The sequence below is a fragment of the Bombina bombina genome, chromosome 6 (assembly GCF_027579735.1).
Source record: "Bombina bombina isolate aBomBom1 chromosome 6, aBomBom1.pri, whole genome shotgun sequence".
Lineage (NCBI taxonomy): Eukaryota > Metazoa > Chordata > Amphibia > Anura > Bombinatoridae > Bombina > Bombina bombina.
The window spans coordinates 231,140,519-231,167,566 of record NC_069504.1 but is presented as its reverse complement, the minus strand read 5'-3'; the positions used below and the strand labels follow the sequence as shown (position 1 = coordinate 231,167,566).

The 27,048-nt window shown below is 41.9% G+C and overlaps 1 protein-coding gene across 4 annotated transcripts in view; it reads right to left on the bottom strand.

Moving 5' to 3' along the window:
• The window catches only part of PPP1R12A (protein phosphatase 1 regulatory subunit 12A), an 875,274-nt gene that overhangs the window by 193,077 nt on the left and 655,149 nt on the right, over positions 1-27,048 (bottom strand). The gene's annotated exons all lie outside the window — the stretch shown is intronic.

Below are 27,048 nucleotides of genomic sequence, written 5' to 3'. Positions count from 1 at the left end.
AAAGACAGAATAGTCCTCATAGTCACCATCTTGAAAGTTGGTATTCTTACATAACTATTCAAAATTTTCAGATCCAGGACTGGACTGAATAAATTTTCCTTCTTTGGAACAATGAATAGATTTGAATAAAACCCCAAACCTTGTTCCTGAAAAGGAACTGGCATGATTACCCCTGAAGACTCCAGGTCTGAAACACACTTCAGGAAAGCCTGAGCTTTTACTGGATTTGCTGGGATACGTGAGAGAAAAAATCTTCTCACAGGAGGTCTTACTCTGAATCCTATTCGATACCCTTGAGAGACAATGCTCTGAATCCATTTATTTTGGACAGAATTTATCCAAATATCCTTGAAAAACCTTAATCTGCCCTCTACCAGCTGAGCTGGAATGAGGGCCGCACCTTCATGCAGACTTAGGGGCTGACTTTGGTTTCTTAAATGGCTTGGATTTATTCCAATTTGAGGAAGGCTTCCAATTGGAAACAGATTCCTTGGGGGAAGGATTGAATTTTTGTTCCTTATTTTGACGAAAGGAACGACAACGGTTAGAAGCCTTAGATTTACCCTTTTTGTTATCCTGAGGCAGAAAAACTCCCTTTCCCCCAGTGACAGTTGAAATAATAGAATCCAACTGAGAACCAAATAAATTATTACATTGGAAAGAAAGAAATAGTAATCTAGATTTAGATGTCATATCAGCATTCCAAGATTTAAGCCACAAAGCTCTTCTAGCTAATATAGCTAAAGACATGGATCTAACATCAATTTTGATATCAAAAAGGCATGACAAATAAAATGATTAGCATATTGCAGTAAGCGAATAATGCTAGATATGTCAGAATCCAATTCTTGTTGCGCTAAATTCTCCAACCAGAAAGTTGATGCAGCCGCAACATCAGCCAAAGAAATTGCAGGTCTGAGAAGATGACCTGAATATAAATAGGCCTTCCTTAGATAAAATTCAAGCTTCCTATCTAAAGGATCCTTTAAGGAAGTACTCTCTTCCATAGGAATAGGATACAATTTTTTAAACCTTGAAGAAGGAATAAAAGAAGTACCTGGATTATTCCATTCCTTAGAAATCATATCAGAAATAGCCTCAGGAATAGGAAAAACCCCAGGAGAAACCACAGGAGGTTTAAAAACATAATTTAAACGTTTATTAGACTGAACGTCAAGAGGACTGGTTACCTCAATATAAAACTTAATTAACACTTCTTTTAATAAAGAACGCATATACTCTATTTTAAATAAATAAGTAGATTTGTCAGTGTCAATGTCTGAGGAAGGATCTTCTGTATCAGATAGATCCTCATCAGAGGAGGATAAATTATGTTGTTGGTCATTTGAAATTTCATCAACTGAATGAGAAGTTTTAAAAGACCTATTACGTTTATTAGAAGGTGGAAATGCAGACAAAGCCTTCAGGATAGAATCAGAAACATTCTTTAAAATTCATAGGTATATCATGCACATTAGAAGTTGAAGGAACTGCAACTGGCAATGTACTATTACTGATGGACACACTATCTGCATGTAAAATTTTATTATGACAACTATTACAAATGACATTCGGCGAAATAATTTCCACAATCTTACAACGAATGCACTTAAGCTTTGGTAGAACCGATGTCAGGCAGCAATGTTCCAGCAGAAACTTCTGAGGCAGGATCAGATTGAGACATCTTGCAAAATGAAAAAGAAAAAAACATATAAAGCAAAATTATCAATTTCCTTATATGACAGTTTCAGGAATGGGAAAAAATGCAAATAGCATAGCCCTCTGATAGAGAAAAAGGCAAGAGGCAAACATCAATGAGGTATTAAAATAATGAAAAAGTCTGGCGCCAAGTATGACGCACAACGTAACTGAAAACTTTTTTGGTGCCAATAATAACCGGAAATGACACACTCACGTCACTGACGCAACCGTGTGTAAGGCTTCGGCGTCAACTATGAAAAGACGAAGTTGCGTCACTTATTTTTCGCGCCAAAAATTCTCGCGCCAAGAATGACGCAATAAAGTCTAGCATTTGACGCACCCGCGGGCCTAATATCGCTACAACGCTGACAGACGCGTCTGATTGGAACCACATGGCGGCCCAGCTACTGACATCAGCATAGAAGCTACTAGCCTCACACAGAGGAACATTAACTACGGATAAAATTTGATACAGTATATCCTAAGAAACATCTTAGCTGTACAAATCACAGCGATGTCACAACAAACTGTTCAGCTACACATCGGATTCGTTACTAACGATTTCTAAGGTACTGCTGCCACAAACAGCCATATCCGAGACTTATTTTTGAAGCTGCTTATTTTCACTTCCAGGATTCACATACATCCCAAACACTTCTATATGTTTTTAATACTTATGTGTTGAATATTTATGCATAATATATGCTTTTTTATATTTTAACAGTGCCGGCACTATACTTGTTGATTATGTGGATATTTTATCCTTAAATAAATTAGTATTTTTTTATCTAAATATAACTGTGCTTTCTACCTAGGTGCTTTATAAATCCTTATTGTGCACTACCCCTCCCAATTATAACAGGCTAATTAGCCTTATATAATCTTAATACACCGGTCAGTTTTACTCTCTAGCAGAGTGCTAACCCACTGCTCCCAACTTTTTTCCTAAACCTAAGAAGGTGACCTTGTCTGAAGAATCAAGAAACTCTACTTATATATACTTGAAGAAACATTAGTTATTTTGTGTGAGATTCAGCTAAAATAAAAAACTGAACTAGTACCAAGACATTGTCCAAATACACTGCAATACCCTACCCTCTGATTACAGAAAGAAGAACACCAAGAACCTTCGAGAAAAATCTTGGGGCTGTTAGGCCAAATGGAAAAGCAACTAATTGGTAATGCTTGTCTAGAAAAAAGAATCTCAGAAAACAGTAGTGGTCTGGATGAATAAAAAAGTGAACATAAGCGACCTCTAAGTCTATAGTGGACATTAAATAACCATGATAAACAAAAAGGTAGAATAGTCTTTAAAGTTGGGGCTCTTACAAAACTATTTAAAGTTTTCAGATCCAGGATTGGATCTGAAAAAAATCTTCCCTCTTAGGAACAATAAATAGCTTAAAAATATAAATCTAATCCCTGTTCCTGTTGAGGAACTGATACAATCACCCCTGAAAACTCTAGTTCTGAAACACATTTCAGAAAAGCCTGAGCCTTTACAGTGTTTGTTGCAACATAAAAATTAAATAATCTTCCCAATGAAGGTCTCATTCTAAAATCTATTCAAAACCCTTGAGAAACAATATTCTATTGATTTTGGACTGAACCTGTCCAAATGTCTTGAAATAACTTAATCTGCCCCCCTCCACACAAGAAAAACTTGTTTGAGGGCCGAACCTCAATGCAGACTTAAAGACTAAATTTGGTTTCTTATAAGGCTTGGAATTATTCCAATTCTGAGATAGTCTCTAATTAGAGCCAGAAGCCTTAGGGAAATTAGGTTTTCTGTTCTCTATACTAAGGAACGAAAACAAATGAGAGCTTCAAATTTACCCTTAAATTACTTATCTAAGGGCAGAAAAAAAAACTCCCTTATCCCCAGATATAATGGAGATAATACAATCCAATAGAGAACCAAACAAATTATTACCCTGAAAAGATATAATTTATATTTAGACACCCTGTCAGAATTTCAAGATTCAAACCATAAAGCTCTTCTAAATAAAATAGCTAAAGTAAATTTATGCTTACCTGATATATTAATATCTTGTACGATACGACGAGTCCACGGATTTCATCCTTACTTGTGGGATATTAACCTCCTGCTAACAGGAAGTGGCAAAGAGCACCACAGCAGAGCTGTATATATAGCTCCTCCCTTCCCTCCACCCCCAGTCATTCGACCGAAGGTTTAGGAAGAGAAAGGAAAAGCTAAAAGGTGCAGAGGTGACTGAAGTTTATAAAAAATAAAATATAATCTAAATCTGTCTGAAAATGACAGGGAGGGCCGTGGACTCGTCGTATCGTAGAAGAAATTAATTTATCAGGTAAGCATAAATTTACTTTTCTTCTACAAGATATGAAGAGTCCACGGATTTCATCCTTACTTGTGGGATACAATACCAAAGCTACAGTACACGGATGAAAGGGAGGGACAAGACAGGAACCTAAACTGAAGGCATTACTGCTTGAAGAACTTTTCTCCCAAAAACAGCCTCAGAAGAAGCAAAAGTATCAAATTTGGAAAATTTGGAAAAAGTATGAAGAGACGACCAAGTCGCAGTCTTGCAAATCTGTTCAACAGAAGTATCATTTTTAAAAGCCCATGTGGAAGCCACAGCCCTAGTAGAATGACCTGTAATTTTTTTCAGGAGGCTGCTGTCCGGCAGTCTCATATGCCAGGCGGATGATACTCCTCAGCCAAAAAGAAAGAGAGGTAGCCGTAGCTTTCTGACCCCCTACGCTTTTTAGAATAAACAATGAATAATGAAGTTGATTGACGGAAATCCATAGTTGCCTGCAAGTAAGACTTCAAGGCACGGACCACGTCCAAGTTATGTAAAAGACGCTCCTTCTTAGAAGAAGGATTAGGACACAAGGAAGGAACAACAATTTCCTGATTAATATTCTTATTTGAAACAACCTTAGGAAGAAATCCAGGTTTGGTACGCAAAACCACCTTATCAGAATGAAATATATGATAAGGCGAATCGCACTGTAACGCTGAAAGCTCAGAAACTCTACGAGCCGAAGAAATAGAACCCAAAAACAAAACTTTCCAAGATAATAATTTAATATCTATGGAATGCATGGGTTCAAACGGAACCCCTTGAAGAACTCGAAGAACTAAATTCAAACTCCAGGGAGGAGTAATTGGTCTAAATACATGCTTAATTCTGGTTAGAGCCTGACAAAAAGACTGAACATCTGGAACATCTGCCAAACGTTTGTGAAGCAAAATTGACAAAGCAGAAATCTGTCCCTTTAAGGAACTTGCTGATAATCCTTTCTCCAATCCTTCTTGGAGAAAAGACAAAATCCTGGGAATCCTAACTTTACTCCATGAGTAACCCTTGGATTCACACCAAAAAAGATATTTACGCCATCTTATGATACATCTTTCTAGTGACAGGCTTACGTGCTTGTATCAAAGTATCAATGACTGAATCTGAGAATCCCCGCTTAAAGTCAAGCATTCAATCTCCACGCAGTCAGCTGCAGAGAATTTAGATTTGGATGTTGGAAAGGTCCTTGAATGAGAAGGTCCTATCTCAGAGGAAGTTTCCACGGTGGCAGAGAGGACATATCCACTAGATCCGCATACCAAGTCCTGCGTGGCGCGATCAGAATTACCGAAGCTCTCTCCTGTTTGATCCGAGCAATCACGCGTGGAAGGAGAGGAAACAGTGGAAACACATAAGCTAGGCTGAACGACCAAGGTACTGCCAAGTCATCTATCAGTTTGGCCTGGGGATCCCTCGACCTGGATCCATATCTTGGAAGGTTGGCATTCTGTCGAGATGCCATCAGATCCAATTCCGGTCTGCCCCATCGTAGAATAAGAGAGGCAAACACCTCCGGGTGGAGTTCCCACTCCCCGGATGGAAAGTCTGTCGATTTAAAAAATCTGCATCCCAGTTCTCTACTCCTGCCGACAGATAAGAGTGGGCCTCCGCCCATTGAATTATCTTGGATACTTCTATCATCGCTAAAGAACTCTTTGTTCCCCCTTGATGATTGATATAAGCTACAGTCGTGATATTGTCCGACTGGAACCGGATGAATTTGGCCGAAGCCAACTGAGGCCACGCCTGAAGTACATTGAATATCGCTCTCAATTCCAGAATATTCATTGGAAGTAGGGACTCCACCTGAGTACATACACCCTGAGCCTTCAGGGAATTCCAGACTGCACCCCAGCCCAGAAGGCTGGCGTCCGCTGTCACTATCACCCACGAGGGTCTGCGGAAACACGTCCCCTGGGACAGATGATCCGGCGACAACCACCAAAGAAGAGATTCTCTGGTCTCTAGATCCAGATAAATCCACAAATTTTATCTGAGGAGATAAATTTGCATAGTCCCCATTCCACTGTCTGAGCATGCACAGTTGCAGTGGCCTGAGATGAAAACGAGCAAACGGAATGATGTCCATTGCCGCTACCATTAACCCAATTACTTCCATACACTGAGCCACTGATGGCCGAGGAATGGACTGAAGGGCTCGGCAAGTATTTAGAATCTTTGATTTTCTGATCTCCGTCAGAAATATCTTCATGTCTACAGAGTCTATCAGAGTTCCCAAGAAGGGAACCCTTGTCCGTGGAACTAGTGAACTCTTTTCGAGGTTCACCTTCTAACCGTGAGTTCTCAGAAAGGACAACACTGTGTCTGTATGTAGATGAAGTCGACGCCTGAATTAAAATATCGTCCAGATAAGGCGCCACTGCTATACCCCGCGGTCTGAGAACCGCCATAAGGGACCCTAGAACCTTTGTGAAGATCCTGGGTGCTGTGGCCAACCCGAAGGGAAGAGCCACAAACTGAAAATGTTTGTCCAGGAAGGCAAACCTTAGGAACCGATGATGATCCTTTTGAATAGGGATATGAAGGTTTGCATCCTTCAAGTCCACGGTAGTCATATATTGACCCTCCTGGATCATTGGTAAGATTGTTCGTATAGTCTCCATCTTGATCGATGGAACTCTGAGAAACTTGTTTAGACACTTGAGATCTAAAATGGGTCTGAACGTTCCCTCTTTTTTGGGAACCACGAAAAGATTTGAGTAAAACCCCTGTCCCTGTTCCAGTTTCGGAACGGGACGAATAACTCCCATGGTAGAGAGGTCTTTTACACAGCGTAAGAACGCCTCTCTTTATCTGGTCTACAGACAATCGTGAAAGATGAAATCTCCCTCTTGGGAGAAAATCCTTGAATTCCAGTTGATACCCGTGGGTCACGATTTCCAATGCCCAGGGGGGTCCTGAACATCTCTTGCCCAAGCCTGGGCAAAGAAAGAAAGTCTGCACCTACTAGATCCGGTCCCGGATCGGGGGCCGCCCCTTCATGCTGTCTTTGTAGCAGCAGCAGGCTTCTTGGGTTGTTTACCTTTGTTCCAAGCCTGGTTGGGTCTCCAGACGGATTTGGATTGAGTAAAATTCACTTCCTGCTTTGTGGAGGAAGAGGAAGCAGAGGGTACTCCTTTAAAATTTCGAAAGGAACGAACCTAAATTAATTTCTTTTACGACATGACGAGTCTACGGATTTCATCCTTACTTGTGGGATATTAACCTCCTGCTAACAGGAAATGGCAAAGAGCACCACAGCAGAGCTGTATAAATGGCCCCTCCCTTCCCCTCCACCTCCAGTTATTCGGCCGAAGGTATAGGAAGAGAAAAGGAAAGGCTAAAAAGGTGCAGAGGTGACTGAAGTTTACAAAAAACATAATTTATGCTTACCTGATAAATTTATTTCTCTTGTAGTGTATCCAGTCCACGGATCATCCATTACTTATGGGATATTCTCCTTCCCAACAGGAAGTTGCAAGAGGATCACCCACAGCAGAGCTGCTATATAGCTCCTCCCCTAACTGCCATATCCAGTCATTCAACCGAAACAAACAGAGAAAGGAGAAACCATAGGGTGCAGTGGTGACTGTAGTTAAATTAAATTTTAGACCTGCCTTAAAATGACAGGGCGGGCCGTGGACTGGATACACTACAAGAGAAATAAATTTATCAGGTAAGCATAAATTATGTTTTCTCTTGTTAAGTGTATCCAGTCCACGGATCATCCATTACTTATGGGATACCAATACCAAAGCTAAAGTACACGGATGATGGGAGGGACAAGGCAGGGATTAAGTGGAAGGAACCACTGCCTGAAGAACCTTTCTCCCAAAAACAGCCTCCGAAGAAGCAAAAGTATCAAATTTGTAAAATTTTGAAAAAGTGTGAAGCGAAGACCAAGTCGCGGCCTTGCAAATCTGTTCAACAGAGGCCTCATTTTTAAAGGTCCAGGTGGAAGCCACAGCTCTAGTAGAATGAGCTGTAATTCTTTCAGGGGGCTGCTGTCCAGCAGTCTCATAGGCTAGGCGTATAATACTCCGAAGCCAAAAGGAAAGAGAGGTTGCCAAAGCTTTTTGACCTCTCCTCTGTCCAGAATAAACGACAAACAGGGAAGATGTTTGACGAAAATCTTTAGTAGCTTTTAAGTAAAATTTCAAGGCACGGACTACGTCCAGATTATGTAAAAGATGCTCCTTCTTTGAAGAAGGATTAGGACACAATGATGGAACAACAATCTCTTGATTGATATTCTTGTTAGAAACCACCTTAGGTAAAAACCCAGGTTTGGTACGCAGAACTACCTTATCTGCATGAAAAATCAGATAAGGAGAATCACATTGTAAGGCAGATAGCTCAGAGACTCTCCGAGCCGAGGAAATAGCCATCAAAAACAGAACTTTCCAAGATAAAAGCTTAATATCAATGGAATGAAGGGGTTCAAACGGAACTCCTTGAAGAACTTTAAGAACCAAGTTTAAGCTCCATGGGGGAGCAACAGGTTTAAACACAGGCTTAATTCTAACCAAAGCCTGACAAAATGCCTGGACGTCTGGAACTTCTGCCAGACGCTTGTGCAAAAGAATAGACAAAGCAGAAATCTGTCCCTTTAAGGAACTAGCTGATAATCCTTTGTCCAAACCCTCTTGGAGAAAGGACAATATCCTAGGAATCCTAACCTTACTCCATGAGTAATTCTTGGATTCACACCAGTAAAGATATGTACAACATATCTTGTGATAGATTTTCCTGGTAACAGGCTTTCGTGCCTGTATTAAGGTATCAATGACTGACTCGGAGAAGCCACGCTTTGATAGAATCAAGCGTTCAATCTCCATGCAGTCAGTCTCAGAGAAATTAGATTTGGATTATTGAAAGGACCTTGTATTAGAAGGTCCTGTCTTAGAGGCAGAGTCCATGGTGGAAAGGATGACATGTCCACTAGGTCTGCATACCAGGTCCTGCGTGGCCGCGCAGGCGCTATTAGAATCACCGATGCTCTCTCCTTTTTGATTTTGGCAATCAGTCAAGGGAGCAGAGGAAACGGTGGAAACACATAAGCCAGGTTGAAGAACCAAGGCGCTGCTAGAGCATCTATCAGCGTCGCTTCTGGGTCCCTGGACCTGAATCCGTAACAAGGAAGCTTGGCGTTCTAGCGAGACGCCATGAGATCCAACTCTGGTTTGCCCCAACGATGAATCAATTGAGCAAACACCTCCGGATGGAGTTCCCACTCCTCCGGGTGAAAAGTCTGACGACTTAGAAAATCCGCCTCCCAGTTCTCCACGCCTGGGATATGGATTGCTGACAGGTGGCAAGAGTGAGTCTCTGCCCAGCGAATTATTTTTGAGACTTCTAACATCGCTAGGGAACTCCTGGTTCACCCTTGATGGTTGATGTAAGCCACAGTCGTGATATTGTCCGACTGAAATCTGATGAACCTCAGTGTTGCTAACTGAGGCCAAGCCAGAAGAGCATTGAATATTGCTCTTAGCTCCAGAATATTTATCGGAAGGAGTTTCTCCTCCTGAGTCCATGATCCCTGTGCCTTCAGGAGTTCCAGACTGCACCCCAACCTAGAAGGCTGGCATCTGTTGTTACAATTGTCCAATCTGGCCTGCGAAAGGTCATACCCTCGGACAGGTGGACCCGAGAAAACCACCAGAGAAGAGAATCTCTGGTCTCTTGATCCAGATTTAGCAGAGGGGACAAATCTGTGTAATCCCCATTCCACTGACTTAGCATGCATAATTGCAGCGGTCTGAGATGTAGGCGCGCAAATGGCACTATGTCCATTGCCGCTACCATTAAGCTGATCACCTCCATACACTGAGCCACCGAAGGGCGCGGAATGGAATGAAGAATACGGCAAGCATTTAGAAGCTTTGATAACCTGGACTCTGTCAGGTAAATTTTCATCTCTACAGAATCCATAAGAGTCCCTAAGAAGGAGACTCTTGTGAGTGGGGATAGAGAACTCTTTTCCTCGTTCACTTTCCACCCGTGCGATCTCAGAAATGCCAGAACTATCTCTGTATGAGACTTGGCAATTTGAAAGCTTGACGCCTGTATCAGGATGTCGTCTAGATACGGAGCCACCGCTATGCCTCACGGTCTTAGAACCGCCAGAAGTGAGCCCAGAACCTTCGTAAAGATTCTCGGGGCTGTAGCCAACCCGAAGGGAAGAGCTACAAATTGGTAATGCCTGTCTAGAAAGGCAAACCTTAGGGAACCGATGATGATCTTTGTGAATCGGTATGTGAAGGTAGGCATCCTTTAAGTCCACTGTGGTCATGTACTGACCCTCTTGGATCATGGGTAGGATGGTCCGAATAGTTTCCATTTTGAAAGAATTTGTTTAAGATCTTTAGATCCAAAATTGGTCTGAAGGTTCCCTCTTTTTTGGGAACCACTAACAGATTTGAATAAAAACCCTGTCCTTGTTCCATCCGCGGAACTGGATGGATCACTCCCATTACTAGGAGATCTTGCACACTGCGTAGGAATGCCTCTTTCTTTATCTGATTTGCAGATAACCTTGAAAGATGAAATCTCCCTTGTGGAGGGGAAGCTTTGAAGTCCAGAAAATATCCCTGAGATATGATCTCCAACGCCCAGGGATCCTGAACATCACTCGCCCACGCCTGGGCGAAGAGAAAAAGTCTGCCCCCTACTAGATCTGTCGCCGGATAGGGGGCCGTTCCTTCATGCTGTCTTAGAGGCAGCAGCAGGCTTTCTGGCCTGCTTGCCTTTGCTCCAGGACTGGTTAGGTTTCCAGGCCTGCTTAGATTGAGCAAAAGTTCCCTCTTGCTTTGAAGCGGAGGAAGTTGATGCTGCACCTGCCTTGGAATTTCGAAAGGCACGGAAATTAGACTGTTTGGCCTTTGATTTGGCCCTGTCCTGAGGAAGGGTATGACCCTTACCTCCAGTAATGTCAGCAATAATTTCTTTCAAACCAGGCTGAATAAGGTCTGCCCCTTGAAAGGAATGTTGAGTAATTTAGACTTTGAAGTCACATCAGCTGACCAGGATTTGAGCCATAGCGCCCTACGCGCCTGGATGGCGAATCCGGAATTCTTAGCCGTTAGTTTAGTCAAATGAACAATGGCATCAGAAACAAATGAGTTAGCTAGCTTAAGAGTTCTAAGCTTGTCAACAATTTCAGTCAATGGAGCTGTATGGATGGCCTCTTCCAGGGCCTCAAACCAGAATGCTGCCGCAGCAGTGACAGGCGCAATGCATGCAAGGGGCTGTAAAATAAAACCTTGTTGAATAAACATTTTCTTAAGGTAACCCTCTAATTTTTTATCCATTGGATCTGAAAAAGCACAACTGTCCTCAACCGGGATAGTGGTACGCTTTGCTAAAGTAGAAACTGCTCCCTCCACCTTAGGGACAGTCTGCCATAAGTCCCGTGTAGTGGCATCTATTGGAAAAAAATTTCTAAATATAGGAGGTGGGGAAAAGGGCACACCGGGCCTATCCCACTCCTTACTAATAATTTCTGTAAGCCTTTTAGGTATTGGAAAAACATCAGTACTCACCGGCACTGCATAGTATTTATCCAGCCTACACAATTTCTCTGGCACTGCAATTGTGTCACAGTCATTCAGAGCAGCTAATACCTCCCCAAGCAATACACGGAGGTTCTCAAGCTTAAATTTAAAATTAGAAATCTCTGAATCAGGTCTCCCCGAATCAGAGACGTCACCCACAGACTGAAGCTCTCCGTCCTCAGGTTCTGCATATTGTGACGCAGTATCAGACATGGCTCTTACAGCATCTACGCGCTCTGTATCTCGTCTAACCCCAGAGCTGTCGCGCTTGCCTCTCAATTCAGGCAATCTGGATAATACCTCTGACAGGGTATTATTCATGATTGCAGCCATGTCCTGCAAAGTAATCGCTATAGGCGTCCCTGATGTACTTGGCGCCATATTAGCGTGTGTCCCTTGAGCGGGAGGCGAAGGGTCCGACACGTGGGGAGAGTTAGTCGGCATAACTTCCCCCTCGACAGACCCCTCTGGTGACAATTCTTTTATAGATAAAGACTGATCTTTACTGTTTAAGGTGAAAAAAATACATTTAGTACACATTCTCCTATGGGGCTCCACCATGGCTTTTAAACATAATAAACAAGTATCCTCTGTTTCAGACATGTTTGTACAGACTAGCAATGAGACTAGCAAGCTTGGAAAACACTTTAAAGCAAGTTAACAAGCAATATAAAAAACGTTACTGTGCCTTTAAGAGAAACAAATTTTGACAAAATTTGAAATAAAAGTGAAAAAAGGCAGTTACACTAACAAAATTTTTACAGTGTATGTAACAAGTCAGCAGAGCATTGCACCCACTTGCAAATGGATGATTAACCCCTTAATAACAAAAACAGAATAATAAATGACAAAAACGTTTTTTAAACACAGTCACAACTGCCACAGTCTACTGTGATTGTTACCCTCCTCAAACACGACTTTGAAGCCTTTTGAGCCCTTCAGAGATGTCCTGTATCATGCAGAGGGAAGCTGAATGTCTCTGTCAGTATTTTTACCTGCACAGAAAAGCACTAAAATAGGCCCTTCCCACTCATATTGCAACAGTGGAAAGCTTCAGGAAACTGTCTCTAGGCAGAAATCAAACCAGCCATGTGGAAAAAAACTAGGCCCCAATAAGTTTTGTCACCAAACATATATAAAAACGATTAACATGCCAGCAAACGTTTTATATTATATTTTTTATAAGAGTATGCATCTCTATTAATAAGCCTGATACCAGTAGCTATCACTGCATTTAAGGCTTTACTTACATTAATCCGGTATAAGCAGCATTTTCTAGCAAATTCCATCCCTAGAAAAATATTAACTGCACATACCTTATTGCAGGAAAACCTGCACGCCATTCCCTCTCTGAAGTTACCTCACTCCTCAGAATATGTGAGAACAGCCATGGATCTTAGTTACTTCTGCTAAGATCATAGAAAATGCAGGCAGATTCTTCTTCTAAATACTGCCTGAGATAAACAGCACACTCCGGTACCATTTAAAAAGAACAAACTTTTGATTGAAGAAATAAACTAAGTATAAAACACCACTCTCCTCTTACGACCTCCATCTTTGTTGAGGGTTGCAAGAGAATGACTGGATATGGCAGTTAGGGGAGGAGCTATATAGCAGCTCTGCTGTGGGTGATCCTCTTGCAACTTCCTGTTGGGAAGGAGAATGTCCCATAAGTAATGGATGATCCGTGGACTGGATACACTTAACAAGAGAAAATAAAATAAATCTGTCTTAAAATAATAGGGTGGGCCGTGGACTCGTCATATCGTAAAAGAAATTAATTTATCTGGTAAGCATAAATTTACTTTTCTTTTACAAAGATATGACGAGTCCACTGATTTCATCCTTACTTGTGGGAAACCAATACCAAAGCAATAGGACACGGATGAAAGGGAGGGACAAGACAGGAACCTAAATGGAAGGCACCACTGCTTGAAGAACCTTTCTCCCAAAAATAGCCTCAGAAGAAGCAAAAGTATCAAATTTGGAAAATTTGGAAAAAGTATGAAGGGACGACCAAGTCTCAGCCTTACAAATCTGTTCAACAGAAGCATTGTTTTTAAAAGCCCATGTGGAAGCCACAGCCCTAGTAGAATGAGCCGTAATTCTTTCAGGAGGATGCTGTCCAGCAGTCTCATATGCCAGGCGGATGATACTTCTCAGCCAAAAAGAAAGAGAGGTAGCCGTAGCTTTCTGACCCCTACTCTTTCCAGAATAAACCATGAATAATGAAGATGATTGACCGAAATCCTTAGTTGCCTGCAAGTAAAACTTTAAGGCACGGACCACATCCAAATTATGCAACATACGCTCCTTTGAAGAAGGGTTAGGACATAAGGAAGGAACTACAATTTCCTGATTAATATTCTTATTTGAAACAACCTTAGGAAGGAATCCAGGTTTGGTACGTAACACCACCCTATCAGAATGAAAAATGAGATAAGGAGAATCACACTGTAGCGCTGAAAGCTCAGAAACTCTTCGGACAGAAGAAATAGCAACTAAAAACAGAACTTTCCAAGATAACAATTTGATATCCATGGAATGCATGGGTTCAAACGGAACCCCTTGAAGAACTTGAAGACTAAATTCAAACTCCGAGGAGGAGTAATGGGTCTAAATACAGGCTTAATTCTAGATACAGCTTGACAAAAAGACTGAATATCTGGCACATCTGCCAAACGTTTGTGAAACGGAATTGACAAAGCAGAAATTTGTCCCTTTAAGGAACTTGCTGATAACCCTTTCTCCAGTCCTTCTTGGAGAAAAGACAGAATCCTAGGAATCCTAACTTTACTCCATGAGTAACCCATGGATTCACACCAATAAAGATATTTACGCCATATCTTATGATAGATTTTTCTAGTAACAGGCTTTCGAGCCTGTGTCAAAATATTGATGACCGAATCAGAAAATCCTCGCTTCGATAAAATCAAGCGTTCAATCTCCACGCAGTCAGCTGCAGAGAAATTAGATTTGGATGTTGGAATGGACTTGAATGAGAAGGTCCTGTCTCAATAGAAGTTTCCACGGTGGCAGAGAGGACATGTCCACTAGATCCGCATACCAAGTCCTGCATGGCCACGAAGGCGCTATCAGGATCACTGAAGCTCTTTTCTGTTTGATTCGAGCAATCACGCGTGGGAGGAGAGGAAACGGTGGAAACACATAAGCTAGGCTGAACAACCAAGGCACTGCCAAGGCATCTATCAGTTCGGCCTGAGGATCCCTTGACCAGGATCCGTATCTTGGAAGCTTGGCATTCTGTCGAGATGCCATCAGATCCAATTCCGGTCTGCCCCATCTGAGAATCAATGAGGCAAATAACTCCGGGTGAAGTTCCCACTCCCCTGATTGAAAAGTCTGTCGACTTAGAAAATCCGCTTCCCAGTTCTCTACTCCTGGGATGTAGATCTCTGACAGATGACAAGAGTGGGCCTCTGCCCAACGGATTATCTTGGAAACGGTGGAAACACATAAGCTAGGCTGAACGACCAAGGTACTGCCAAGGCATCTATCAGTTCGGCCTGGGGATCCCTCGACCTGGATACGTATCTTGGAAGGTTGGCATTCTGTCGAGATGCCATCAGATCCAATTCCGGTCTGCCCCATCGTAGAATCAGAGAGACAAACACCTCCGGGTAGAGTTCCTACTCCCCGGATGAAAAGTCTGTCGATTTAACCTCTTAAGGACATATGACGGAATTTTTCCGTCATAAAACAATTGAGCAAACAGAAAGCTGTGTCCTTAAATGGTTAAAAAATCCGCCTCCCAGTTCTCTACTCCTGGGATGTAGATTGCCGACAGATAACAAGAGTGGGCCTCTGCCCATTGAATTATCTTGGATACTTCTATCATCGCTGAGGAACTCCTTGTTCCCCCGATGATTGATATATGTCACAATCGTGATGTTGTCCAACTGGAATTTGATGAATTTGGCCGAAGCTAACTGAGGCCACGCCTGAAGCGCATTAAATATTGCTCTCAGTTCCAGAATATTGATTGGAAGTAGAGACTACACCTGAGTCCTAACACCCTGAGCCTTCAGGGAGTTCCAAACTGCACCCTAGGCCAGAAGACTGGCATCCGTTGTCACTATCACCCTTGAGGGTCTGTGGAAACAAGTCCCCTGGGACAGATGATCCGGCGAGAACCACCAAAGAAGAGAGTTTCTGGTCTCTAGATCCAGATTTATCTGAGGAGATAAATCCGCATAATCCCCATTCCACTGTTCGAGCATGCACAGTTGCAGTGGTCTGAGATGAAAACGAGCAAACGGAACGATGTCCATTGCCGCTACCATTAATCCAATTACCTCCATACACTGAGCCACTGATGGCCAAGGAATGGACTGAAGTGCTCGGCAAGTATTTAGAATCTTTGATTTTCTTACCTCTGTCAGAAATATTTTCATGGCTACCGAGTCTATCAGAGTTCCCAAGAAAGGAACCATTTTCACCTTCCAACCGTGGGTTCTCAGGAAAGACAACACTATGTCCGTATGAGATTTTGCCAGTTGATATGTTGACGCCTGAATTAGAATATCGTCCAGATAAGGCGGCACTGCTATGCCTGGCGGTCTGAGAACCGACAAGAGAGACCCTAGAACCTTTGTGAAGATTCTGGGTGCTGTGGCCAACCCGAAGGGAAGAGCCACGAACTGATAATGTTTGTCCAGGAAGGCAAACCTTAGAAACTGATGATGATCCTTGTGGATAGGAATATGAAGGTAAGCATCCTTCAAGTCCACGGTAGTCATAAATTGACCTTCCTTGATCATTGGTAAAATTATTCGTATAGTCTCCATCTTTAACGATGAGACTCTGAGAAATTTGTTTAGACACTTGAGGTCTAAGATCGGTCTGAAAGTTCCCTCTTTTTTGGGAACCACAAATAGATTTGAGTAAAACCCCTGTCCTTGTTCTGATTTTGGAACTGGACAAATTACCCCCATGGTAACAAGGTATTTTACACAGCGTAAGAATGACTTTATCTTGTCTGCAGATAATCTTGAGAGATGAAACCTCCCTCTTGGGAGAAAATCCTTGAAATCCAACTGATAACCGTGGGTCACTATTTCTAGTGCCCAGGGATCCTGAACATCTCTTACCCAAGCCTGGGCAAAAAAAGAAAGTCTGCCCCCTACTAGATCCGGTCCCGGATCGGGGGCCCCCTCTCTTCATGCTGTCTTTGTAGCAGCAGCGGGCTTCTTGGATAGTTTACCTTTATTCCAATTCTGGTTGGATCTCCAGACTGACTTAGATTGGGTAAAATTCCCTTCCTGCTTTGAGGAGGAAGAGGAAGAAGGTCCTCCCATAAAATTCTGAAAGGAACGAAAATTATTCTGTTTACCCCTCATCTTAACAGACATATCCTGAGGTAGGGCATGGCCTTTACCTCCTGTAATGTCAGAAATGATTTCCTTCAATTCTGGCCCGAAAAGGGTCTTACCTTTAAAATGAATAGCTAAAAGCTTATGTTTTGATGACACATCAGCAGACCAAGATTTGAGCCACAACGCTCTACGCGCTAAAATAGCAAATCCTGCCTTTTTCGCAGCCAATTTGAAAAGCGGCATCAGTAATAAAAGAATTAGCTAGCTTGAGAGCCTTAATTCTATCTAAGATGTCATCTAATGAGGTCTCAACCTTAAGAGACTCTTCTAGAGCCTCAAACCAAAAAGCTGCTGCAGTAGTTACTGGAACAATGCAAGCCGTAGGTTGTAAAAGAAACCCCTGATTAACAAATAATTTCTTTAGAAGACCCTCTAACTTCTTATCCATAGGGTCTTTGAAAGCACAACTGTCCTCAATGGGTATAGTTGTACGCTTAGCTAGGGTAGATATAGCTCCCTCCACCTTAGGGACCGTCTGCCATGAGTCACGAATGGTGTCTGATATGGGAAACATTTTCTTAAAATTAGGAGAGGAAGAAAATGGTATACCTGATCAATCCCATTCCTTTCTTATAATTTCCGAAATTCTCTTAGGAACCGGAAAAACATCAGTGTAAGTAGTGTGACAGACCCTTCTGTCAGGACTGAAGGAGTTAATCGTGTTTAGCTAAGAATCTAATTTCTAAAGACAGGTTTTCTGGCCTCAGCTATTGTGTGCTATAATTACATTTAAGTAATAAACAGGCCATTGTTTAATCACCCTCAGAGAGCAGACGCTAGGTGATAAGACAAGCCAAATGTGTTTAAGTTGTTATCTGCCTAAGTAAAGTATTTAAGTAATGTAATTCTACTGTTTCATAAAAGGGCGTCTTCCCCTTTTTATCTAAATGTACAAGAGTCTTTCAACCCCCCCATCTGGGGTCAAACCTGTATAAATACTAGGCATCTAGCCTTTAATAAATGACATTCTGTTTTAAACCTGAAACTGGCTGGGTTGTGAATTGCTGATTCCCTATGCAGGACATTGTTCCCTGGTACTAACCCTTGGTACACTGTTGGTACCGTAACAATTGGTGGCAGCGACGGAATGAACCTTATCGCCCAGAAGAGCAACTACACAAGCCAGTAACCTCAGGAAGAGGGGGATTATTACAATACTGACTAAGATGGAAAAGAGAAAAGTAAATTTTGCAGCTTTTAAAAACTTCCTGGAAACAGAAGGAGAGATTGATGGGTACCTTGCGGATTTTGAGAGGCAATGTGCACTACACAAGGTACCCGCAGAGGACTGGGTCACGATATTATCTGGAAAATTATCCGGCCGGGCCAGAGAGGCTTTTCGGGCCATTCCAGATGAGGAAGTCAGGGATTATAATACTGTAAAAGAGGCTCTGCTCTCCAGGTATGCGGTTACACCGGAGGCATACCGGAGGCGGTTCAGAGACACTGTTAAATTAGCTGGAGATTCCTACCTTGAGTGGGCATGTAAGGTGCACCGCACAGCAGCTCACTGGATAGCGGGGTGCCAAGCCATATCTGGGGAAGAGGTGCTGCAGCTATTCCTGTTGGAACATTGCTTCGACAAGTTACCCGCAGGAGTTCGAGAGTGGGTTCGGGACCGTAAACCCTCCACCCTGCAGGAAGCGGCTCGCTTGGCAGATGAGTATACGGATGCCCGCAAACTGGACACTGCTACCACTAAGCCCCCTGCTAGAGTGGAGTACAGACCCCCAGTCACCTCAGCAGCTGCCAGTTACCAAACCCCAGCGCACCGCTATACCACACGGCATCCGGCCACGAACTACCCTCAGAGAGACCGGTTCAATTCGCGGGGCTACTCACAACTGATTCGGTGCTTTAGATGTAAGCAACTAGGGCACAAAAGACCAGAGTGTCCCCTAAACGCAGCGAACCAAGCGCAGTCCTGGAGAAGACCCGCCGGCGGAATCCCACGTAATCCTCAGCCTGCGGCCCGCTACGTAGAGGCGCAAGAATGCTGGAGCATCCTACATGAGGCAGACCTTGTGCAAGCTGCCCACCGGAATAACCGGCAACTGGTTAAAGTGAATGGGAAGAAGGTCAGTGGTCTACGGGATACTGGTGCTACCATGACCTTGCTTCAAAAGAACTTGGTGTCTGAGAAACAGTACACTGGAGATACTGTGGCTGTGAGGGTAGCAGGGGGCGATGTGTTCAGCCTACCTGTTGCCAGGGTACATTTGGATTGGGGAGTGGGCGCTAGACCTGTGAATGTGGGGGTCAAGAAGGACTTACCTGCTGATGTTCTTCTTGGAAATGACTTGGCCCCCCTTGCTTCTGCCTACGCTCCTATGGGTCCCGCTGATGTTAACCCTGTGACTACCCGTGCCCAGATCCGTGCAGCAGAGACTGACCCACCTGCTGCTAAGCCCCAGGACGCTGAGCTCAGTAAATCTCTATACGCTATTGATATGTGGAGGTCCCGTTACAATGCGCTGATGAAGGAGAAGAGGAGCGCAGAGGAAAAAGCACGTTTAGAACGTGAATCTCTGCTAGACAAGCTGCACCGACAGACTGCAGAAAACACCAGCTTGAGAGTGGGACATGAAACATTAAAGACAAACTTAGTGACAGTGGAGGAGAAGCTGACGCTGGCTCATAGTGAGATGCAGCAACTCAAGGGCACCCTATGTCAGTATGAAGGGATTGTGGATACCTATAAAGAGCAGGTACAGAAAACTCGTAAAGAAGCTGATGGGATTTTGAAGGACTGTTTGGCCCTGGTCTGGGCACTGAGGAATTTGAACCCTTGTTTGTATGGACAGGAATTCTCTCTCATAACGGGAATACAGATGGATTGTCCCAGCAAACTGACATGCCTACCACCTCCTAGTCCGGTCATCCCCAGGTTGACCCGCCAAAGGGTCAAGCCGGGTCTGCCGGAGTGTTCCACAAGGGGGGAGCTATGTGACAGAACCTTCTGTCAGGACTGAAGGAGTTAATTGTGTTTAGCTAAGAATCTAATTTCTAAAGACAGGTTTTCTGGCCTCAGCTATTGTGTGCTATAATTACATTTAAGTAATAAACAGGCCATTGTTTAATCACCCTCAGAGAGCAGACGCTAGGTGATAAGACAAGCCAAATGTGTTTAAGTTGTTATCTGCCTAAGTAAAGTATTTAAGTAATGTAATTCTACTGTTTCATAAAAGGGCGTCTTCCCCTTTTTATCTAAATGTACAAGAGTCTTTCAACCCCCCCATCTGGGGTCAAACCTGTATAAATACTAGGCATCTAGCCTTTAATAAATGACATTCTGTTTTAAACCTGAAACTGGCTGGGTTGTGAATTGCTGATTCCCTATGCAGGACATTGTTCCCTGGTACTAACCCTTGGTACACTGTTGGTACCGTAACAAGTAGGTTCTTCTAGATATTTATCCATTTTACACAATTTCTCTGGTGGAATTACAATAGGGTCACAATCATCCAGAGTCGCTAAAACCTCCCTAAGCAACAGGCGAAGGTGTTCAAGCTTAAATTTAAAAGGACATAGCGTCCGAATCTGTCTGAGGTAAAACATTCCCTGAATCTGAAATTTCACCCTCGGACAGTAATTCCCTGACCCCCAATTCAGAACACTGTGAGGGTACATCGGAAATAGCTAATAAAGCATCAGAGGATTCAGTATTTACATTAATACCTGACCTACTGTGTTTACCCTGCAACACTGGTAATTTAGATAATACCTCTATAAGGGTAGTTGACATAACTGCAGCCATCTCCTGCAGAGTAAAAGAATTAGACGCACTAGAAGTACTTGGCGTCGCTTGTGTAGGCGTTAAAGGTTGTGACACTTGGGGAGAATTGGATGGCATATCCTGATTCTCTTCAGACTAAGAATAATCCTTAGGCACACTTTCCTGACCTAATATATGGTCTTTACAATGTAAGGCTCTTTCAGTACAAGAGTTACACAATGTTAGAGGGGGTTGCACAATAGCTTCTAAACACATAGAACAATGAGATTCCTCAATGTCAGACATGTTGAACAGACTAGTAATAACCCCAAAAGTCGTTTAAACACTTATTTATAGCCTAAAATAAACTTTTGAAAAAACGTGTACTGCGTCTTTAAGAAAGAAAAAATTTATTTTTCCAAAGTGCTTAAATAACGTTAAATTAACTCCAAATTTAACTTTAAAATCGTTTGTTCATCCAAAAATTACTGCACCCAGAAGTGCAGAAATAAGGTTTTAAAAGTACTTAGATCAACAATTTACAGTCAAAAAACATAATTTATGTAAGAACTTACCTGATAAATTCATTTCTTTCATATTAGCAAGAGTCCATGAGCTAGTGACGTATGGGATATACATTCCTACCAGGAGGGGCAAAGTTTCCCAAACCTCAAAATGCCTATAAATACACCCCTCACCACACCCACAAATCAGTTTAACGAATAGCCAAGAAGTGGGGTGATAAGAAAAAAGTGTGAAGCATAAATAAAAGGAATTGGAATAATTGTGCTTTATACAAAAAAATCATAGCCACCACAAAAAGGGTGGGCCTCATGGACTCTTGCTAATATGAAAGAAATGAATTTATCAGGTAAGTTCTTACATAAATTATGTTTTCTTTCATGTAATTAGCAAGAGTCCATGAGCTAGTGACGTATGGGATAATGACTACCTAAGATGTGGATCTTCCACGCAAGAGTCACTAGAGAGGGAGGGATAAAATAAAGACAGCCAATTCCGCTGAAAAAAATCCACACCTAAAAATAAAGTTTAAATCTTATAATGAAAAAAACTGAAATTATAAGCAGAAGAATCAAACTGAAACAGCTGCCTGAAGTACTTTTCTACCAAAAACAGCTTCAGAAGAAGAAAACACATCAAAATGGTAGAATTTAGTAAAAGTATGCAAAGAAGACCAAGTTGCTGCTTTGCAAATCTGATCAACCAAAGCTTCATTCTTAAACGCCCAGGAAGTAGAAACTGACCTAGTAGAATGAGCTGTAATCCTTTGAGGCGGAGTTTTACCCGACTCGACATAAGCATGATGAATTAAAGATTTCAACCAAGATGCCAAAGAAATGGCAGAGGCCTTCTGACCTTTCCTAGAACCGGAAAAGATAAAAAATAGACTAGAAGTCTTTCGGAAATTCTTAGTAGCTTCAACATAATATTTCAAAGCTCTAACTACATCCAAAGAATGCAATGATCTCTCCTTAGAATTCTTAGGATTAGGACACAATGAAGGAACCACAATTTCTCTACTAATGTTGATAGAATTCACAACCTTAGGTAAAAATTGAAAAGAAGTTCGCAACACCGCCTTATCCTGATGAAAAATCAGAAAAGGAGATTCACAAGAAAGAGCAGATAATTCAGAAACTCTTCTAGCAGAAGAGATGGCCAAAAGAAACAAAACTTTCCAAGAAAGTAATTTAATGTCCAATGAATGCATAGGTTCAAACGGAGGAGCTTGAAGAGCCCCCAGAACCAAATTCAAACTCCAAGGAGGAGAAATTGACTTAATGACAGGCTTTATACGAATCAAAGCTTGCACAAAACAATGAATATCAGGAAGATTAGCAATCTTTCTGTGAAAAAGAACAGAAAGAGCAGAGATTTGTCCTTTCAAGGAACTTGCAGACAAACCTTTATCCAAACCATCCTGAAGAAACTGTAGAATTCTCGGAATTCTAAAAGAATGCCAGGAAAATTGATGAGAAAGACACCAAGAAATGTAAGTCTTCCAAACTCGATAATATATCTTTCTAGATACAGATTTACGAGCCTGTAACATAGTACTAATCACAGAGTCAGAGAAACCTCTTTGACTAAGAATCAAGCGTTCAATCTCCATACCTTTAAATTTAAGGATTTGAGATCCTGATGGAAAAAAGGACCTTGTGACAGAAGGTCTGGTCTTAACGGAAGAGTCCATGGTTGGCAAGAGGCCATCCGGACAAGATCCGCATACCAAAACCTGTGAGGCCATGCTGGAGCCACCAGCAGAACAAACGAGCATTCCTTCAGAATCTTGGAGATTACTCTTGGAAGAAGAACTAGAGGCGGAAAGATATAGGCAGGATGATACTTCCAAGGAAGTGACAATGCATCCACTGCTTCCACCTGAGGATCCCTGGATCTGGACAGATACCTGGAAAGTTTCTTGTTTAGATGAGAAGCCATCAGATCTATTTCTGGATCTATTTCTGGAAGTCCCCACATTTGAACAATCTGAAGAAATACCTCTGAGACTGAGATAATCCGCTTCCCAATTGTCTATACCTGGGATATGAACCGCAGAAATTAGACAGGAGCTGGATTCCGCCCATACCAGTATTCGAGATACTTCTTTCATAGCCAGAGGACTGTGAGTCCCTCCTTGATGATTGATGTATGCCACAGTCTGTCTGAAAACAAATGAACGATTCTCTCTTTAGAAGAGGCCATGACTGAAGAGCTCTGAAAATTGCACGGAGTTCCAAAATATTGATCGGTAATCTCACCTCCTGAGATTCCCAAACCCCTTGTGCTGTCAGAGACCCCCACACAGCTCCTCAACCTGTCAGACTTGCATCTGTTGAAATTACAGTCCAGGTCGGAAGAACAAAAGAAGCCCCCTGAACTAAAGGATGGTGATCTGTCCACCACGTCAGAGAGTGTCGTACAATCGGTTTTAAAGATATTAATTGAGATATCTTTGTATAATCCATGCACCACTGGTTCAGCATACAGAGCTGAAGAGGTCGCATGTGAAAACGAGCAAAGGGGATCGCGTCCGATGCAGCAGTCATAAGACCTAGAATTTCCATGCATAAGGCTACCGAAGGGAATGATTGTGACTGAAGGTTTCGACAAGCTGAGATCAATTTCAGACGTCTCTTGTCTGTCAGAGACAGAGTTATGGACACTGAATCTATCTGGAAACCTAAAAAGGTTACCTTTGTCTGAGGAATCAATTAACTTTTTGGTAAATTGATCCTCCAACCATGATCTTGAAGAAACAACACAAGTCGATTCGTATGAGATTCTGCTAAATGTGAAGACTGAGCAAGTACCAAGATATCGTCCAAATAAGGAAATACCACAATACCCTGTTCTCTGATTACAGACAGAAGGGCACCTAGAACCTTTGTAAAAATTCTTGGAGCTGTTGCTAGGCCAAACGGTAGAGCCACAAACTGGTAATGCTTGTCTAGGAAAGAGAATCTCAGAAACTGATAGTGATCTGGATGAATCGGAACATGCAGATATGCATCCTGTAAATCTATTGTGGACATATAATGCCCTTGCTGAACAAAAGGCAGGATAGTCCTTACAGTTACCATTTTGAATGTTGGTATCCTTACATAACGATTCAATATTTTTAGATCCAGAACTGGTCTTAAGGAATTCTCCTTCTTTGGTACAATGAAGAGATTTGAATAAAACCCCAGCCCCTGTTCCAGAACTGGAACTGGCATAATTACTCCAGCCAACTCTAGATCTGAAACACATTTCAGAAATGCTCGAGCCTTCGCTGGGTTTACTGGGACATGGGAAAGAAAAAATCTCTTTGCAGGAGGCCTTATCTTGAAGCCAATTCTGTACCCTTCTGAAACAATGTTCTGAATCCAAAGATTGTGAATGGAATTGATCCAAATTTCTTTGAAAAAACGTAATCTGCCCCCTACCAGCTGAGCTGGAATGAGGGCCGCACCCTCATGTGGAGTTAGGAGCTGGCTTTGGTTTTCTAAAAGGCTTGGATTTATTCCAGACTGGAGATGGTTTCCAAACTGATACCGCTCCTGTGGATGAAGGATCAGGCTTTTGTTCCTTATTGTGACGAAAGGAACGAAAACGATTATTAGACCTAAATTTACCTTTAGATTTTTTATCCTGTGGTAAAAAAGTTCCTTTCCCTCCAGTAACAGTTGAGATAATAGAATCCAACTGAGAACCAAATAATTTATTACCCTGGAAAGAAAGGGAAAGCAAAGTAGACTTAGAAGACATATCAGCATTCCAAGTTTTAAGCCATAAAGCTCTTCTAGCTAAAATAGCTAGAGACATATACCTGACATCAACTCTAATGATATCAAAGATGGCATCACAAATAAAATTATTAGCATGTTGAAGAAGATTAATAATGCTATGAGAATTATGATCTGTTACTTGTTGCGCTAAAGCTTCTAACCAAAAAGTTGAAGCTGCAGCAACATCCGCTAAAGATATAGCAGGTCTAAGAAGATTACCTGAACACAAGTAAGCTTTTCTTAGAAAGGATTCAATTTTCCTATCTAAAGGATCCTTAAAGGAAGTACTATCTGCCGTAGGAATAGTAGTTAGCAAGAGTAGAGACAGCCCCATCAACCTTAGGGATTTTGTCCCAAAACTCTAATCTGTCAGATGGCACAGGATATAATTGCTTAAAACGTTTAGAAGGAGTAAATGAATTACCCAAATTATTCAATTCCCTGGAAATTACTTCAGAAATAGCATCAGGGACAGGAAAAACTTCTGGAATAACTACAGGAGATTTAAAAACCTTATTTAAACGTTTAGATTTACTATCAAGAGGACCAGAATCCTCTATTTCTAATGCAATTAAGACTTCTTTAAGTAAAGGACGAATAAATTCCATTTTAAATAAATATGAAGATTTATCAGAATCAACCTCTGAGACAGAATCCTCTGAACCAGAAGAACCATTATCAGAATCAGAATGATGATTTTCATTTAAAAATTCATCTGAAAAATGAGAAGTTTTAAAAGACTTTTTACGTTTACTAGAAGGAGGAATAACAGACATAGCCTTCTTAATGGATTTAGAAACAAAATCTCTTATGTTATCAGGAACACATCTAGTATTAGATGTTGACGGAACAGCAAAAGGTAATGTAACATTACTAAAGGAAATATTATCTGCATTAACAAGTTTGTCATGACATTCAGTACAAACAACAGCTGGAGGAACAGATACCACAAGTTTACAGCAGATACACTTAACTTTGGTAGATCCAGCACCAGGCAGCGATTTTCCAGAAGTATCTTCTGACTCAGTGTCAATCTGGGACATCTTGCAATATGTAATAGAAAAAACAACATATAAAGCAAAATTGATCAAATTCCTTAAATGACAGTTTCAGGAATGGGAAAAAAATGCCAGTGAACAAGCTTCTAGCAACCAGAAGCAATAAAAAATGAGACTTAAATAATGTGGAGACAATAGTGACGCCCATATTTTTTAGCGCCAAAAAAGACGCCCACATTATTTGGCGGCAAAAATGACGCCACATCCGGAACGCCGATACTTTTGGCGCAAAAAACATCAAAAATGACGCAACTTCCGGCGACACGTATGACGCCGGAAATAGAAAAAAAAATTGCGCTAATAAAGTCTGCGCCAAGAATGACGCAATAAAATGAAGCATTTTCAGCCCCCGCGAGCCTAACAGCCCACAGGGAAAAAGTCAAATTTTAAGGTAAGAAAAAATTGATTTATTCATATGCATTATCCCAAATATGAAACTGACTGTCTGAAATAAGGAACGTTGAACATTCTGAGTCAAGGCAAATAAATGTTTGAATAAATATATTTAGAACTTTATATAAAAGTGCCCAACCATAGCTTAGAGTGTCACAGAAAATAAGACTTACTTACCCCAGGACACTCATCTACATGTAGTAGAAAGCCAAACCAGTACTGAAACGAGAATCAGTAGAGGTAATGGTATATATAAGAGTATATCGTCGATCTGAAAAGGGAGGTAAGAGATGAATCTCTACGACCGATAACAGAGAACCTATGAAATAGACCCCGTAGAAGGAGATCATTGAATTCAAATAGGCAATACTCTCCTCACATCCCTCTGACATTCACTGCACGCTGAGAGGAAAACCGGGCTCCAACCTGCTGCGGAGCGCATATCAACGTAGAATTTAGCACTAACTTACTTCACCACCTCCATAGGAGGCAAAGTTTGTAAAACTGATTTGTGGGTGTGGTGAGGGGTGTATTTATAGGTATTTTGAGGTTTGGGAAACTTTGCCCCTCCTGGTAGGAATGTATATCC